Genomic DNA, 19,648 nt, shown 5'->3' with positions numbered 1-19,648 from the left:
ATAATTCTTCAATATTAACCAATTGGCATGATCGATTAGGACATCCTGGTTCAACAATGATGCGAAGAATTATAGAAAATACACATGGTCATCCATTGAAAGACCAGAAGATCTTTCAGAATAATAAGTTTCAATGTAAAGCATGTTCTCTTGGAAAACTTATTATAAGACCATCACCAGCCAAAATCCAAACTGAATCACCAATGTTTCTTGAACGTATTCAGGGTGATATTTGTGGACCAATCCATCCACCATGTGGACCATTCAGATACTTTATGGTATTGATTGATGCCTCCAGCAGATGGTCACATGTATGTTTATTGTCAACTCGAAATGTTGCATTTGCAAGATTACTTGCTCAAATAATAAAATTGAGGAATCAATTTCCCGATTATACAATCAAGAAAATTAGACTTGATAATGCTGGTGAATTTACTTCCCAGACTTTCAATGATTATTGTATGTCTATGGGAATCATTGTTGAGCATCCTGTTGCTCATGTACATACTCAAAATGGATTGGCTGAATCATTGATTAAACGTCTGCAAATGATTGCTAGACCAATGATTATGAAAACAAAGCTCCCTATTTCTATATGGGGACATGCAATTTTACATGCTGCTTCATTAATTCGCATCAGACCAAGTGCATATCATAAATACTCCCCATTGCAGCTTGCATTTGGTAAAGAACCAGACATTTCTCATCTGAGAATTTTTGGATGTATGGTGTATGTGCCTATTGCACCACCTCAACGAAAGAAAATGGGACCTCAAAGAAAGATTGGAATTTATATTGGTTATGATAGTCCATCGATCATTCGATATCTTGAACCACAGACAGGCGACGTGTTCACAGCACGTTTTGCTGATTGTCATTTTAATGAGGAAATCTTCCCAATGTTAGGGGGAGAACAGAAACATACCGAAAAAGAAATTACATGGTATGTATCATCATTGTTACATCTGGATCCAAGAACAAAACAATGTGAAAAAGATGTACAGCAAATTGTGCACTTGCAAAGAATAGCAAATCAAATACCAGATGCATTTGCAGACACAAAAGGGGTAACTAAATCATATATACATGCTGCAAATGCCCCTGCTCGAATTGAAATTCCGAAGAAACAAATTGAAGATAGTCATGATGTCATTAAACGCCTGAAGCGTGGAAGGCCAGTTGGTTCCAAGGATAAAAATCCTCGAAAAAGAAAATTCATAGAGAAACACAATGATCACAAAATAGAGAATGATGTTCCTGAAGAAACACATAATGATCACAAAATAGAGAATGATGTTCCTGAAGAAACACATGATGATGAAAATGTTTTGTCAGAACCACAAACTGACGAGAATCATGAAATCTCTATCAATTATATTAATACTGGAAAAATATGGAACCGAAAAGATATAGAAGAAATTGATGATATATTTTCTTATAATGTGGCAATCGACATCATAAATGATAATGAAGATCATGAACCAAAATCTTTTGGTGAATGTAAAAATCGGCAGGATTGGATAAAATGGAAAGATGCCATCCAGGTTGAATTGGATTCGCTAAATAAACGTAATGTTTTTGGACCTATAGTCCTTACACCTGAAGGTGTAAAACCTGTTGGATACAAATGGGTTTTTATTCGAAAGCGAAATGAGAAAAATGAAATAGTAAGATATAAAGCTCGACTTGTTGCACAAGGTTTTTCTCAAAGGCCTGGAATTGATTATGAAGAAACGTATTCTCCTGTGATGGATGCAATTACGTTTCGGTATTTGATTAGCTTGGCAGTATCTGAAAATTTAGAAATGCGTCTTATGGATGTTGTTACAGCCTACTTATATGGATCACTTGATAGTAATATATATATGAAAATCCCTGAAGGATTTAAGATGCCTGAAGCACAAAGTTCAAAACCCAGAGAATGTTATTCTGTGAAATTACTAAGATCATTATATGGGTTGAAGCAATCCGGCAGAATGTGGTATAATAGGCTAAGTGATCACTTGATGAAAAAGGGATATGTAAATAATTCAATATGCCCTTGTGTTTTCATTAAGAAAACAACATCCGGATGCGTAATTATTGCTGTATATGTTGATGATTTAAACATCATTGGAACAAATAAGGAAATTCAAGAAGTTGTGTCATACTTGAAAGAAGAATTTGAAATGAAGGATCTTGGAAAAACCAAGTATTGTCTGGGTTTACAAATTGAACAAAAAGAATGTGGAATATTTGTTCACCAGACAAATTATACAGAAAAGATCCTTAAACGTTTTAATATGGACAAATCAAATCCTTTAAGTACTCCAATGGTTGTTAGATCATTAAACATAGAAAAGGATCCATTCCGTCCATGTGAAGATGATGAAGATATTCTTGGTCCAGAAGTACCATATCTAAGTGCTATCGGTGCCCTTATGTATCTTACAAATTGTACAAGGCCTGATATATCTTTTGCCGTAAATTTATTGGCAAGATTTAGCACATATCCAACAAAGAGACATTGGAACGGAATTAAACATATATTCCGTTATCTACGAGGAACGACAGACTTGGGACTTTTGTATTCAAAAGATGCTAATCCAAGTATAATTGGTTATGCCGATGCTGGATACTTATCTGATCCACACAAAGCACGTTCTCAAACTGGATATGTATTTACTCGTGGAGGCACTGCAATTTCTTGGCGTTCACAGAAACAAACACTTGTAACAACTTCATCAAATCATGCCGAGATTATTGCACTACATGAAGCAAGCCGTGAATGTGTGTGGTTAAAATCAATGACTCAACATATCCAAATCTCATGCGGATTATCATTCGACGAGAAGCCTGTGATACTATATGAAGATAATGCTGCATGTGTTGCTCAAATGAAAGAAGGATACATAAAAAGCGACAGAACTAAACATATTCCTCCTAAGTTCTTCGCATTCACCAAGGAGCTTGAGAAGAATAAATGTATTGATGTTCGTCACATTCAATCAAGTGAAAACTCATCAGATCTCTTCACAAAGGCACTTCCTACGACAATATTGAGAAAGCACATATATAATATTGGGATGCGCAATCTACGAAATTTGTGAAGAATTGTTCGTGTCAACATGAGGGGGAGTTTACGTGACTGCACTCTTTTTCCCTTACTATGGTTTTTATCCCAATGGGTTTTTCCTAGTAAGGTTTTTAACGAGGCAGTATAAAAATACGTAATGAAGACAATCATTATGATCATCATCACAAGGGAGAGTGTTGAAAATGTGAAAAATATTTGTGTTGAAAATTATAATGTTGAATGTTGAAAATTAGGTAAAATTAGGTGTTGAATATTGAAAATTAGTGTGTGATGATGTATGTAATGATGAAATTTATTTTTGGATTATTTGTAAAGAAATCCTATAAATAGGTCTTCATTTGTAAAGATTTGAGACAATTGAGTTGAGAGAAAAATATTATAAAGTGTGTAGTGTGATAATTTTAAGAGTTTGAGATTTTTACTTTTTACCGTAAATTTTTACTTTTTCACAACATGAGCTACTATTATTTTTCGACAAAAAAAATTGAAAGAGTTTGGTTGGTCATTTTATGTACCTCAAATATTTAATATTATATTATATTTTTCAGTTATCATATTATAATTATTTGCATTTGTTCTTTGATCATACTATAATTATTAATTTTATTATTATATTTAGTAAAATAATTAGTAAATTTTATAATATGAATAATGATGAGGCATTTATAAAATTATTAATTAAAATTTTTAAAATTTGTACTATTTTAAATTTTTTAAACTTTCTATTTTTTTTACTTTTATGCAGTTTAACCGGATCGTTTACAATAAAAATTATATTGATATTGTAATGTCTACTACTAATATTACTACTAGAATTTTTTTTTAAAAGTTCTTTTCAAAAATATAATCAAACACATGCATACAATAAAAGTTGTCGATTTTTCATTTTAAAAAGTCATTCAACTACTGAATAAAAATACTGCAGTTAAATAAAATATAAATATCATCTCAATTCTAGACTTTCTTTTATTGAAAATAAAAAGTACTGTAATTAAAATAAACTACATGATCTTAAAAGCATGACGTAAACATATCGCCACATAAACATATCCAAAACATATCTCGTCATGTAATCATATACGTGTTCATTTTCTTTTATTGAATTCAGATAATTAGTTGTAACTTTCGTATCATCTCTAGTCGATGGATCCACCAACATATAACCGCAATACCTGGCGGCGAGGACATCAGCTACAGTTTTACCCATCCACTGAGCCTTGGCCTTACATGTTCGTGTTCGTGTTCGTGTTCGTATCAGTCACAACCAACTCCCTTCTTTCAAAAACATGTAATCGAATTCATAATTTATAAAAATCATGCATATACGTACATTTTCTTAAAACCAAGCATGCGACGTATTTTCCGTATTTTCATAAAAACTCATATTCATACTAACATGTACATTTTTAAACATGCACTCTCAGTTGTCAGGGCACTTCCAGAACTGCTAACTCGACCCGGGTGTAAAATGACAATTTTGCTCCTAGAAACCCTAATTGACCAATTTACCTCTGGACCTCAAAATTTCGACCCGAGGCCAACCAAACTTATTAAAACACCTCAAAACATATTTATAACCATTTCCTAGACGTAAACCCTAGCCTATGCAATAACTTCTATAATTTGTTTTAAAACTTGGACCGAGGTCCCGGTTTTAACCCGAAACTCAACCAAAACTTTCCAAACTTAATCCATGACTTAACAACACCTAACTAAGCCCTCGAAAACCCCTTGCAAGCCGCTGTAATTTTCTACCCAAGAACCATTCGAATCCTACTACATGCGAGCCTCAAATTTACGGCCCTAGCTTCAAACTTCACGCGTCCAGCCCTAGAAAGACGTTCTAGGACCACACCTACGTGACCCACCCTGGACCAGCTACCACTAGCCATGCACGCAGGAAGGTGGCATTGCTCGAAACAACCAAAACCGAGTACCACCTAGACTCAAAACCCTTCGATCTACTCCAACCCGCGACCAGCCCTGCTTAAGCCACAATAGACCATGTCTCTGACCCACCACGGTCAGATCTACGGCCTTGAGCAGCCCTTGCACGGCTTCACCCCACTTGACAACCGATCGAGCCATCATAGACCCTAAACCTAGGAGATTCGATATCACCTTCATCCAACCAACACCGATTTGCTCTTAACCTTCGAGGACCTCTTCCTAGCCATTGTTTGAGTCCTATAACCCTAGATCCCGATAACTCCTTACACAACAAATCAAAAAAAAAAATGTGAGTTGAGAAGGATTAAAGTCCAACATATCCATGCATAAACCGTTCGTGCAGTCATATCCATATTATAACATGCAAATAACATTCAACATACATAATATAGTGTGATCGAGGAGAAAAGAAAGGAATCGGTATTGTCTTTGCACTTTACGCTCGAAAACCTTGATATAATCGCGTAAAACGGGCATCGAAGGGACAGTGAAGAGTTCCTTTGAGAAACTTTGAGAAAAAACAAGGAGAGTGGCTGCTGGAAATGGAGAGGAGGGGCGGCCGAATTGATTAGGGTTTGGTTGGGTAGGGTTAATTATAATATAATTAGTATAATAAGCCCTTAATTAAAAATAATGAGGTTAAGTAGGATTTTGGGCCCATTATGTATTAAAATAGTCTCATTAAGCCCAAAAACACTGCCGTAAAATATTTTGTTTAGGTACATTTTTGAAAATATTGCTTGAAAAATCAAAAAGTCATCTGACTTGCTAAAATTTGCATACTAATTAAAATATGACTCGATGAGTAAAAATATCCTACAAAAGTCTATTTTCGAAAATCTTACATATATTCATCATATATTAAATAATTAAAAATAAATATTTAATAGAAACATTTTTTCTTAACTGTCCCCGGTCTCCGTTCCTCGTTCGAGCGTGAAATACTGCTAAAAGTCCTAGTAAATGAAATCTTAACGAACCATTAAATAAAAACACATATTCATGTCATGATCATGCATTTAATGCATTAAAAATAATTAAACACATATTTTATAAAAACCCTAGATTGCATATAATCATGTTACATAGTTCGAATTTTCTAGACCTTACAGATATAAAAGCAACTATTAATTCATACGATAATAATATTTGACGATGTGTTTGCCCCATGATTTTCTTCAAAATTGTATCGTCCTAATATGGTGATGCGACAGTTCAGAATGAGATAATATATTCCGCATTCTCTTGACAATGATGACCTATACAATATCACAATAGAAGGTCATCCCAATACTGATTGGGACTCATATCATAAAGATTCAATCTTTATGTGGAATCGAAAGTCCAAGTATGTTGTGCAAGATGAACGACATAGGAGATCAAGGCAAGCTGATGATGATTATATGCATTAGTATGAACGAATAAGTGTATGCATTATATCATCTATAGTGCATGGGTTTGGTTTCCATCCACGTTCACATGATATGTTTGTTTCCAGACAACATCATCCTCAACAAATTATTAGTACACATTGTCCTGATTCGCATCAATAATCCGGTGGATTTGATATTGCAAGGTCATCTGATGGGTCCGATACTATAGGGCCATCTAGTAGATTCAGGGTCATTAGGTGGGTTTCGATATAGTAGGGTTATCCGGTGGGTTTTTATACAGTCGGAGCACCAACTGTACCGACACATGTTTCTCGGGATTCGTTTGTTGACCAGGATTACCAAACTCTATTTTTCTCGAATTTTCCAAGTTTTACGGAGCTTCTGAATTATGACCGCTAACCAGTGGTGCATGAAATGAACTCCAAGAGAAATGTTGTATCGCATGTCTCTTTTCTAGGATATTCAGATACCAATAATGATGATGATGATGATGTTTACATAAGACAAGGAAATAATCTTCGTAATATTGAATTGTGTATAAAGGAGCGACAATGTCGATCACCCGATTGTGGACCTGAAGGCCATATATTTTAATAAATAAATATTTTTTTATGTAATATCTATTTTTTATGAATAAGGATTTTTAATATATATTGTTACGTACTTTTTGTGAAATTTTTAATTATTTTATTATACTCCATTTTACCATTACTTGCTATTATTAATATAATTACAATTATATAATCAATAATTGTAATGCCTGAGATTTTATCGCGGTAATCTGAGATTGATTAAATTGTAAATTGATTGGATGATAGACGGACCATGTCGAGGAAGGCATGGGAATGACATAAGTTGAGTAGGGTGTGAGACCCGTAGGTCTCGCGCATATGCGCGACGAGATAGCGCGCATATGCGCGAGCTGTGCGAGAAGCTTTTTGCGCGGACAGAACTTTGCGCGCACATGCGCGGCTTGAGGGCGCATATGCACGAATAGGTACATTTCCATATACCGTGTCCAGAGAATGTGGCGCATATGCGCCAAGAGTTGGCGCGCATATGCGCGGGGTGTTCGGTAGCCAAATGTGAATTCCAGAGAATATCGCGCACATGGACGGATGAAGGGCGCGCATATGCGCGAGCTGACGGGAAGGCACGCGCCGAGACATAATGTCTCGCGCATATGCGCCGAGGTGGGTCGCGCATATGTGCGAGACGTGTTTTGCAAAAAGTGAGCCACTTGGCTTGTGCATGCACGTGTATGTATATATAAAGCCTTCATCCCTCAATCAGGAAGAAGGAAGCTCGAGAAAGGTCAGGGGAAAAACGAGAAAAATCCTTACGCCTTTTTAGGTTTGTGATTGTGAAAGATCCGTCCGTCAGATTTTGAATTCGACTTCGGTACGGTGTTCCTATTGACGCAGGCTTCAATTGGACGTAAGTTTTATTACGTTTTGACATGATTTGAAATTATGATATTGTGAGAATTGAATAAAATTCATATATGATGTTCTTGATATACTAGACATCATAGAATCGAAGTCAGATCGAAGAACAGATTGATTATGGAATTGTTAGGAATTTCTGAGTATATTGATTTGAAATCGGACAGATTTGAGTTATAGATTGGTTATGAGTTGTATCAGATATGGGTTATGGATTGTAATTGATAGTTGTTGATATTGTATTGACGGGAATATCGGGATTGTGCCGTTAGGCCGTTGATTTGAATTATATTCAGATTAATCAGATTTAGTGTTGAATTGAGAATGAAATATTGATATTATGATACTGGATATATCGTTTCAGCTATACAGAGACAGTCTTGAGTTCAGAACTTCAATTGCTTTAGACTGAGACTACAAACGAAAGGTATAAGTTAATGTGGTATTGGGAGATCGACACAAGTAGGATATACTTGTGTTTCCCTAAAATCACATACTATTTGTTGTTATTTGCATTGATTTGATTTGAAATGATTGTTCTATTGATGTATAGAGAGCATGTGTTAGACGAATATTAGACAAGTGATCTTGTGACAGAAGTACCTGACAGTGGCGGGATCGCCACGGGCACATTGCACGATGTCACAAGATAGTGTATTGGCGATAGTGCCACAGTCTGTGACGGATAGGTCAAGACACTGGATGTTTGGTTATATCGACGTGGATAGAATCGGAGTTTCTTCTATTACTGTTGGTCGATATAGGAATACCAACGTCTGGAAACCGGGATCCCTAGACTAGGATTGAGTCTAGTCTGAGTCGTGGAGTCACGAGTATGATTGATAGTTTGATATTAATTATGTTTCAGATTTTGATATATATCTGATATCTGCTTCATGCTTTATATTAATTATATGATTGCATGTTTCATTGATTTATACTGGGATTTATTCTCACCGGAGTTATCCGGCTGTTGTCATGTTTGTATGTGTGCATGACAACAGGTGGGACAGGTTCAGGGTCGAGGAGATGAAAAGAGAGATCGTGATTAGAGTGGAGACTACGGAATGGACCTGAGATAGGGTTGAACACTTGATCTTTAGTAGTTGAACCTTAGTTTGTAATTGATTGTATAAAGTACAAGACTTGTACTTTACTTTTATACTGATATTTATAATAGAGTGATTCCATTACGTTCCGCATTTGATATTACATTAAAAAAAAAAATTTAGACCCTGTTTATTATAATTGATTAATTAGTCCCAATGACGATTAAGAACATGATTAGCGTCCGGGTCCCCACAATAATAATAGTTATTATTTATAGTTATTTATGTTATAATCAGATATTGATCTAAATGGAGGTAAATAAATGATCTCAGCAAATTCTCAAAATATTTTGATTGAGTTAGCAACACTGAAATTTAATTTTTGTCGATTGGGTATCAATAAGCTAGAGTTGAGACTGTCGGAAGGAGGTTTATTGATAGTGGTTGAACACAAAATGGCTTAAGTTTATTAACAATTGGGCTATCAAGTATGAAGCTAATATTCGTGTACCATTTTCTAGCACCCAAGACGCAACAGAAGTTTTAAAATTTTTGTTTTGACATTCAAAACGTTCTTGAGCGCCGTATAATTTAAAATCATCCACATGGCGTTTAGATTTGATTTACCTTTGTGTATTTAATTTCGGCTTCAACTATCCCGATGTTTAGGCAGTGATAACTTTTCTTATAAATCCCTACGAACTTTCTTCAACCTTCTAATCAGATCCATAATCAAAAACTTTTTTCCTCTCCTAGATTGCACTAGGAAACTAGAAGAAATTGCGTCAAGATAATCGCCGGAATTTTTCAAAAAACGGCGGCGGCGGTGCTGTGGCTTCGCTATGGCTCAACAGCGGTGGAGATGATGAGCTCAGCCGAGCCTTGTCAAAAAAAGAGGGTCGACTTTTTCCTTCAAAGTGGAGAGAAAAAAATCTAGACTCGATTTTTTTTTTCATGTTTATTGTGTGTGATCAATTATTTGATAACATATATATAATAAACTTAATATTTATTTCCTACAAAGATTCTGACCTTAGCAGAATTCTATATTTTCATTATTTAAATTCTCATATGGTATTTTATATTCTTGAAAATATCATACATAGCCAACTCTTGATAAATAAATAAATAAATAAATATATATATATATACACACACACACACACATATATATAGACATATATAAAATTAAATAAATATTATTTAATTACTTAATTAATTTAAACTCCTCTAGAATATTTAATGAGAATCATATACTCAATGATCACTACTATTAATTTATTATTTAATTAGTATATTCCAAATTTACTAAATAAATAATCATGAAATCATTATAACATCGATCGACGAATAGACAGTGTCGATGTATCAAGGGTAAAAAATCTGATTCATATAATGAAAATTGAAAATTTCAAAATTTTTAACTGATTCATTTTTTGCATCTGTCAGTTTTGTTAACTCTTTCACTAAAACAAGTAGTTCCACTCTTTTCACTTAGTTATCAGTTAAGCTAAATTTGGAATCTACTCATAAACTCCTTTATAAGCATTCTTTTGATCTCCATCAAACTACTGTCGTCAGATTCAACTCTTTGAATTCGACAATCTCAGTGAGAACACATAATCCAATACGTGTGTGACCCTCAATGGTTCAAGAATACATCTAATAGTGGGTTCGTAACTTCATATGATTCAGAAGAGCATTTGTTCCTATTCGAGCTTACCCTAATTAACATCATATTTTTCATTAACACCTTGATCAAGAACATTAGAACTCAAGTCTGATTGCACCCGTTGAATCATAATAAGAGTGTCTAGTAACATCGCTTCATGATTCCATAGGTATCACTCATAGTGCCTGCAAGAACCAGTAAGTTATGGTTAGCATACAGTATAGTATCTTCAACTAATATATATCGATCGAATCTGCAGACATTAGTACATCGAGAGTTGCAAATGAATTCGATAAGACGTGATGTATCCTTGAGTAATAATAGTGACACTACAAGAAAAAAGGCCTACGACAACGGTTTTTCCCCGTTGTTGTAGGCCTTTTAAAACCGTTGTTAGAAGCCCTGTGGTTAAAGGGTGTGCTCAAAGACAACGGTGAAAAACCGTTGTCGTAGACGTCTAAAGATGACGGTGAAAAACCGTTGTCGTAGGTATACAAAACCGTTGTTAAAGGTAATGTGGTTAAAGAATTCGCTAAAAGACAACGGTTCTAGAGTGTTGTTGTAGTTACAATTTGCGACGGTTTTTAAACAACCGTCGCAAATAAATTTGCGACGGAAATCATCGTTACCCGTCGCTAAAATTAGCGACGGTCGTAATTAAAATAGTCGCTAAAGAGCGACGGTTTTATACACCGTCGCTAAATTTAGCGACGGTATTAATTCAATTTCGTCGCTAATATTAGCGACGGTGTTTTATGCTTTCCGTCGCTATTTTTGTCAGTAAAATAAAAAAAAATTTCAGTCGAAAATATTATATTCTTGATTTTAAAAATTTATTAACCTTTAAAAAAAACGAAATTAAAATTGTGCAAGGGAGAAAAATTTTAAGTGTTGTGAAGTGGTAAAAATTTATTAATCTTTAAAGAGAAAAACGAAATGAAAATTGTGTAAGTGAGAAAAATTTCAAGTGTTGTGAAGTGGTAGGGTAGAAAATGGACTGAGGGTTGGGATATTTATAGACCGTTTGCGACGGTTATTTTTTCAACTGTCGCCGATTTAAAATTAGCGACGCTTTTATAAGAACTGTCGCTTTATTTAGCGACGGTTTAATAAAACGGTCGCTAAATGTAGCGATGGTTATACAAAAACCGTCGCTAAATTTAGCGACCGTTTTTGGAAAATCGTCGCTATATCTACATCGGCGACAGTTTTACTTAAAACCGTCGTAATTTTTAGCGACGGGTATACATAAACCGTCGCAATATTTAAATTAGCGACGGTATAGTATAACCGTCGCTAAATTTAGCGACAGATTGTACTTAGACCGTCGCGAAATCTAATATTGACAACAAAATTTATAGAAAAACCAGTTGAAAGACAACAGTTTTTTACAAACCGTTGTCGTAGCTTAAAGAAAAACGCTAATACGACAACAGTTTAAAAACCGTTGTCGTAGTCCAAAAAAAAACGCTCATAGACAACGGTTTTTAAAAACCGTTTTCGTAGATATATCAAAGTCAACGGTTTTATAGAAACTGTTGTCTTTGAGCGGATTTTTTTAGGCTACGACAACGGTGTTTGTTAAAACCGTTGTTAAAAGTAAAAAGACAACGGTTTTTGTTAAAACCGTTGTGTTTGATGTGTTGTTAAATAGGATTTTTGTTGTAGTGTGATATCATATGTGCATCTAAGAAAAAAAATTTTTTTAAAGCACATGTCTTGCTCTGGCCATATACTCCTTGACTATTAACTCATCAGATCACATAGGATATCTTCACCTATATGAAATTGGTGAATCTCCGGATACAATGCATCGACTCCTACGTATTTTGAAATTACACCCAACCTCACCAACTACTAACCTCAATAGAGTCAGTAAATGGAATAAAGTGCAAGCTAGTAAGCGGAGCTGCCATGTTATCCCTCGTCAAAGTACTAATGATGTACGACCATAATCACGGACTATTTCACTCGATAAGTGATAACTACTTGGACAGTCTGAGGGAATGTTGTTCAGTCCCTCATCAAATAATCATTCATCTGTATGAATGGACATCCACATGTTCTTACCATTGAAACGTGACATTTACATCACATATTCTATTATCAAGTTCAAACGACTTTTATCCATGTTTTAGACGGCTAAATTCACTAGGAACATATTTAAAATATACAGTACACTTCCTAATGAATTTCGCGATGAACTAGACTCGTAGAACTCATGATACTTATAGTATATTCAAGTACTTTATCTATGCAGCTTGTATCAGTATATAAATAAAGTAAATATCATAATTGAATAAAACTGTAAAATATTATTAAAATAAATATTGTTTTACATAGTCAATAAAACTAGCCACAAGTTGGCTCGCTGGACAATTACTCTAACAACTAAAATAGAGTAACTGATAAGTAAATGACACAATTTTATTTCTAGATGTTCGTAAACTTCAATACTCCTATGTCGTTCTTTATTCCTTGCGAAAGAATTTCATTAAAAGACCTTGGCAATTATAACACTTTGAAATTATTTTTATTACATGATTAATTTTTATTAATTAATATAAGACGTTTTAAATGTATTTTTCAAGAAATGGGCTTTGTTGGGTCTTTTTACCCGCCAGAGCATATTTTTCAGCGATGCACAAATTTTATCGAATCGGGAGACTTTTTGAGGGTTCGGGTAATATTTTCAAAAATTAGCCAACACAAAATATTTTTCGAGATTGTGTTTATACTTAATGGACCTACTTCTAAGCTTTTTGGACCCAAAACTCTTTTAATCCCTTTTAATTTAAATTAAGGTCCATTAGCTTGCATTATTCTATTTAATTAGCACTAACTTATTCTTAACCTAAACCTAATCACTAATCAGCCGCCTACCCCCTCCACTCATCAGCCGCCCCGTGAGCTGCTTCAGCAAGTAGCCGATTTCTCCAATTCCTTTGAGCTCAAGCTTTCCCCGTACCTCGGACGTGTATTCTTCTTTCGTTTGTTCACAAAAAATCATTGGGCACGTCGTGTACCTCCGTTTTGCATCATTAATGTCATATACATGTTCTTTTTTGTTTACTTCGTGTGTTTAGTTTCAGTCCATGCAAGGTTTTTATATTATGGTTCGGTTGACATGATTTATGCGTAAATCTTTGCACCTCTCACGTTTTTATTTCATTGTTGTGCAAGGGATGCAGTTTTGGTGGTCAAGGGGCGTCATGCTGTGGTTAAGGTGGTATGATGATGAGGGGATTGGAGGTGCCGAACTTTGAGTAGGCAGACATGGTGCGGTGACGACCCGAGGACCGCACGTTTTCCGCATTATGATTTATGAGATTTGAGTAGAGATGAACATTTTTATACGTTGATGATTTTAAGATTCGTATTTGTTTATGTTTACGTATGATTTTGGATAAGTTTGGTTATTTTAAACTGCACTATTTTTGTTAGAGAAAAAAAGTGAATAAAATGAAAATGTGGTTGTCCCACATTGGAAGCCTAGAGGAAGTTACTCCTCCTTATTAGTTCTAAGTATCGACTATGGGTTTGGGCCCCAAGGGGTACCGAAGATTTTGGAAGGGGGGAGACGATGCTAGGCTAGGTCTCGATGAATTAAACACACGCGCGCGCGCCCGCCAGGCCGGCTCGGCTCGGCTCGGCGCGGTGCGGTGAGGTGAGGTGAGGTGTGGTGTGGTCTTTTGACCGTATTGTTCTTTTTGGACAAATATTATTTGGAAAATAATAGTATGATTTTACCGAAACTACACGCCTATTCACCAGAGGTTGCACACCTTTGTGCGAATGACTGTGTCCAGTCGAGGCAATCTTTGATGCTCTATATATATGCCTTCCTACATTCATTTGCGCGCACTTTTTGCACCGAATCTATTCTCCATATTGCTGCACATCTTCGGGTCTCCTTGCTTGAAAGTTATTGCATTTTTTTTGTTCGTTGCAATCAAGAGTTTGTTGTGCTACTACTCTTGATCGAAGTCGTTGTATCTTAGAGACGATTGCCGTTAACGTGAAGCACTTGTGTACGGGCAATATCGTCTTGCGGATAAAGGATTTATCCTTACCTCGGCTTTAAGATTTGTTGCTGTTGATTTCGAGAAGTACACACGAGATTCTCCACAGCACAAGACGATATTTCATGTTTTGCTATCTCTGAATTCTGAAAATGTCAAACAATTCGTTCACTCCCATGCCTACTACTCCCGCTCCCGCTCATGGTGAAAAGCCATCGAAGTTCACCGGTGCTGACTTTAAACGTTGGCAACAGAAGATGTTGTTTTATCTCACCACTCTCAGTCTATCTAAATTTCTTACTGAGGAACCTCCTGTCGTTACCGAAGGCGACACCGATACCCAAAGGAGAAATGCTGTGGATGCATGGAATCACAGCGATTTCTTATGCAGGAATTACATACTAAATGGACTTGATGACACACTTTATAGTGTCTATAGTTCGGTGAAGACTGCAAAAGAATTGTGGGATTCCTTGGAGAAGAAATACAAGACGGAGGATGCAGGCATAAAGAAGTTCGTAGTTGGTAAATTCCTGGACTTCAAAATGACCGACTCCAAAACCGTAATTAGCCAAGTGCAGGAATTTCAGATTATTCTTCATGACTTGCTTTCTGAGGGAATGTTATTGAATGAGCCCTTCCAAGTAGCAGCACTCATCGAGAAATTGCCGCCTATGTGGAAGGACTTCAAAAACTATCTTAAACACAAGCGCAAGGAGGTGAAACTCGAAGATCTAATCGTGAGACTTAGAATCGAGGAAGACAACCGAAACTGTGAGGCCAAGACATATAAAAAAGCGATGGAAACTGAGGCTAAAGCAAACCTAGCGGAATCAAGTACGAGTCACAAAAGAAAGCGACCGATCAGTGAAAAGAAACAAGGAAAAGCCAAGAAATTCAAAGGGGACTGCTTCAATTGTGGCAAACCGAACCACATGGCCAAGGATTGTCGTCTTCCAAAGAGAGACAATAAAAAGCAGAAACAAAGGCAAGCAAATGTTGTCGAAGAACGGTATGTACCAGTTGATATTTCGCAACTTGATTTATCTGCTGTTGTATTTGAAGCCAACTTGGTGGATAATCCAAGAGAGTGGTGGATAGACACCGGATCTACTGGCCACATCTGTGCCGACAAGGAGATGTTTTCATCCTACTCTCCCATCAGTGAAAGGAAACTGTTTATGGGAAACTCTACAACGTCTGATGTCGTAGGAGTTGGGGAAGTAGTACTGAAGATGACTTCGGACAAAGAAGTAACGCTCAAGAATGTATTGCACGTGCCGGACATTCGAAAAAACTTGGTTTCTGGTTCTTTGTTGGGTAAGGCCGGTTTTAGGCTTGTGTTCGAATCGGACAAATTTGTATTAACCAAGAGTGGTGTTTTTATAGGAAAAAGGGTATCAAGATAATGGTCTCTTTAAGATGAATGTAATGAATGTTATCCGCCAAGAGGCGAAGAATGAAGTTATAAATTCTGCGTACTTGATTGAAAGTTCAAATTTATGGCATGAAAGATTGGAACATGTTAACTTTAACACATTGCAAAGACTTGCAAACCAAAATGTAATACCTACATTTAAAAATGATCCACAACACAAGTGTGAGATCTGTATTGAAGCAAAAATGGCTAAGGTCCCTTTCCATTCAGTAACAAGAAGTACAACGCCGCTTGAGTTAATCCATACGGATATATGTGACTTAAAATTTGTTCAAACTCGAGGTGGGAAAAAGTATTTTATAACATTATCGATGACTGCACAAGGTTTTGCTATGCCTATTTATTGAAAAGCAAAGATGAAGCTATAGAAACATTCAAAGTTTATAAGAAAGAAGTCGAGAATCAACTCAGTTCCAAAATCAAAATGATAAGAAGTGATCGAGGTGGAGAGTATGTTGCTCCATTTGAAGAATTTTGTACAACATCTGGCATTATTCATCAAACTACAGCCCCATACTCACCTCAATCAAATGGAGTAGCAGAACGCAAGAATCGTACTCTTAAGGAGATGATGAATGCGTTGTTGATAAACTCAGGCTTACCCCAAAACTTGTGGGGGGGGGAAGCGATTCTCTCAGTAAACTACATTTTTAATAAAATACCACTCAAAGGAAACAATGAGTCTCCATATGAGAAATGGAAAAAGCGCAAACCATCTTACAAATACCTCAAAGTGTGGGGGTGTTTGGCTAAAGTAGAAATACCAAAGCCAAAACAAGTTAAGATTGGGCCTAAAACAATCGACTGCATCTTCATAGGATATGCAACTAATAGTAGTGCATATCGCTTCTTAGTGCACAAATCTGAAATTCCTGATATCAATGAGGGAATGACAATTGAATCAAGGAACGCCACATTCTTTGAAAATATATTTCCTTGTAAAGAAATGAAAGAATCCCGTCTAAACAAAAGACCTTATGAAACTACGATTGCACCCTTTCAAAGGCAATGAAGATATAAGGCGCAGTAAGAGAGCAAGGGTTGAAAAGTCATTTGGTCTCGATTTTCTAACATACATGTTAGATAATGAACCAAGAACTCTTCAAGAGGCTCTATCAAATCCAGAAGCTCCTTTCTGGAAAGAAGAAATAAAAAATGAAATAGATTCCATCATGTTCAACCACACATGGGAGTTGGTTGATCTTCCTCCGGGCTGTAAACCGTTAGAATGTAAGTGGATCCTTAAAAGGAAATACAAAGAAGATGGATCTATAGATAAATATAAAGCTCGATTGGTTGCCAAAGGGTTTAGACAAAAAGAGGGATATGATTTCTTTGACACCTACTCTCCAGTTACGAGGATCGCATCCATTCGTGTTCTCATAGCCATTGCAGCATTGCATGACCTTGAGATTCATCAAATGGATGTTAAAACAGCCTTTCTAAATGGAGTATTGGAAGAGGAAATCTATATGGAACAACTAGAGGGGTTTGTTGTACCCGGACAAGAGAAAAAGGCGTGTAAACTTGTCAAGTCTATATACGGACTCAAACAAGCACCTAAACAATGGCATGAAAAAATTGATATTACAATGACATCAAATGGTTTCAAAATCAACGAATGTGACAAGTGCGTCTAGATTAAAGGAAATGAAAATATATATGTATTTGTTTGCCTTTATGTAGATGACATGTTAATAATGGGAAATAATCATGAATTGATCATGAATACTAAGAAAATGTTGCAAAAATATTTTGATATGAAAGACTTGGGATTATATGATATAATATTAGGGATTAAAATCTCTAGGAATTCTGAAGGAATTATATTGTCACAAACTCATTATGTTAAAAAGGTTCTTGAAAGATTCAAGGTATTCGACAATCCTTCGGCTAGAACACCTATAGATTTAGGAGTTCATTTAGCAAAGAATCGAGGAGAACCTATTGATCAACTAGAATATGCAAGGATAATCGGTAGTCTAATGTACTTGACTAATTGTACCCGACCAGATCTTGCATATACCGTAAATAAGTTAAGTAGGTTTACAAGTAATCCAAATAAGGATAATTGGAAAGCGTTGAAGAGAGTGCTTGGATATTTAAAATACACCATGAACTTTAGATTGGTATATACGAAATATCCAGCAGTATTGGAAGGATACTGTGATGCAAATTGGATTTCTGACACAAAAGACTCCAAGTCCACAAGTGGATATGTATTCACAATTGGTGGAGGAGAGGTATCATGGAAATCTTCTAGGAAAACATGTATAGCTCGATCCACTATGGAATCCGAGTTCATTGCTTTGGACAAAGCAGGAGAAGAAGCCGAATGGCTAAGAAACTTCCTAGAAGACATTCCTTGCTGGAATAAACCAGTGTCTTCTATTGTTATTCATTGTGATAGTCAATCAGCAATAGGAAGAGCACAAAGTAGTATGTACAATGGTAAGTCTCGACATATTCGTCGAAGACATAATACCATAAGACAATTGATCTCAAATGGGGTTATTTCTGTTGAATATGTGAAATCAAAAGAAAACCTAGCGGATCCGTTTACTAAAGGTATAAATCGAGATCAATTGTACAAACTAATAAGAGGAATGGGCTTGAAAGCCACAAAATAAAAATGTTTATAGCGGTAACCCAACCTTGTGAATTGGAGATCCCAAAACCTTGGTTCAATGGGAAAACTAAGTTATAAATATTGGTTGAACACTTGGAAACAATGAAGGCTCATTCCTAAAAAGTCCAAGTAAAATATACCTGCAACATGTGGTAAGGTTAAATCTTCTTTTAATGATTCCTATACCTAAGAGGTAGAGTATGGCAGGATACTCTTGATAGGAGATCACCTATATAAGTGCGAAGTGATGGCCGTTTCAAGAACACTTATGAATCTAAGATATGGTCCAGGGCCGAAACGGACACAACATGAGAACAAAATATGTTAGAATTATTGTTGTGTAAATACTGTTGACTTGGTTTACATAAACGGTTGAATAGTTCAAGACATCGCGTCACTAAGCAACTAGTAAATCCGATAGTATTTTACTACGGAAGGTTCAAAGCCAAAAGCTACCTTTCCCGATGCAATAATAGTTCATAAGAACTTTCAAGTGAATCTACATCCATGCATTAATTTCATTCATGTGGGGGATTGTTAGAGAAAAGGTGAATAAAATGAAAATGTCGTTGTCCCACATTGGAAGCCTAGAGGAAGTTACTCCTCCTTATTAGTTCTAAGTATGGACTATGGGTTTGGGCCCCAAGGGTTACCGAATATTTTGGAAGGGGGGAGACGCCGCTAGGCTAGGTCTCGGTGAATTAAACACACGCGCGCGCCCGCCCGGCTCGGCGCGGTGCGGTGAGGTGAGGTGTGGTGTGGTGTGGTGTGGTGTGGTGTGGTCTTTTGACCGTATTGTTCTTTTTTGACAAATATTATTTGGAAAATAATAGTGTGATGAAATTTTGGACTTGAAGGAAACTCTACCAGAAACAAGTCTGGTTTAAGCATTGTGTCTTTTCGAAGATTGAAGTGTCCATTCATCCATAGGGTGTGTCTTAGCGAAACTACGCGCCTATTCACCAGAGGTTGC

The sequence above is a fragment of the Primulina huaijiensis genome, chromosome 2, assembly GCF_012295235.1.
Source record: "Primulina huaijiensis isolate GDHJ02 chromosome 2, ASM1229523v2, whole genome shotgun sequence".
NCBI lineage: Eukaryota > Viridiplantae > Streptophyta > Magnoliopsida > Lamiales > Gesneriaceae > Primulina > Primulina huaijiensis.
This window is presented reverse-complemented; position numbering follows the sequence as displayed.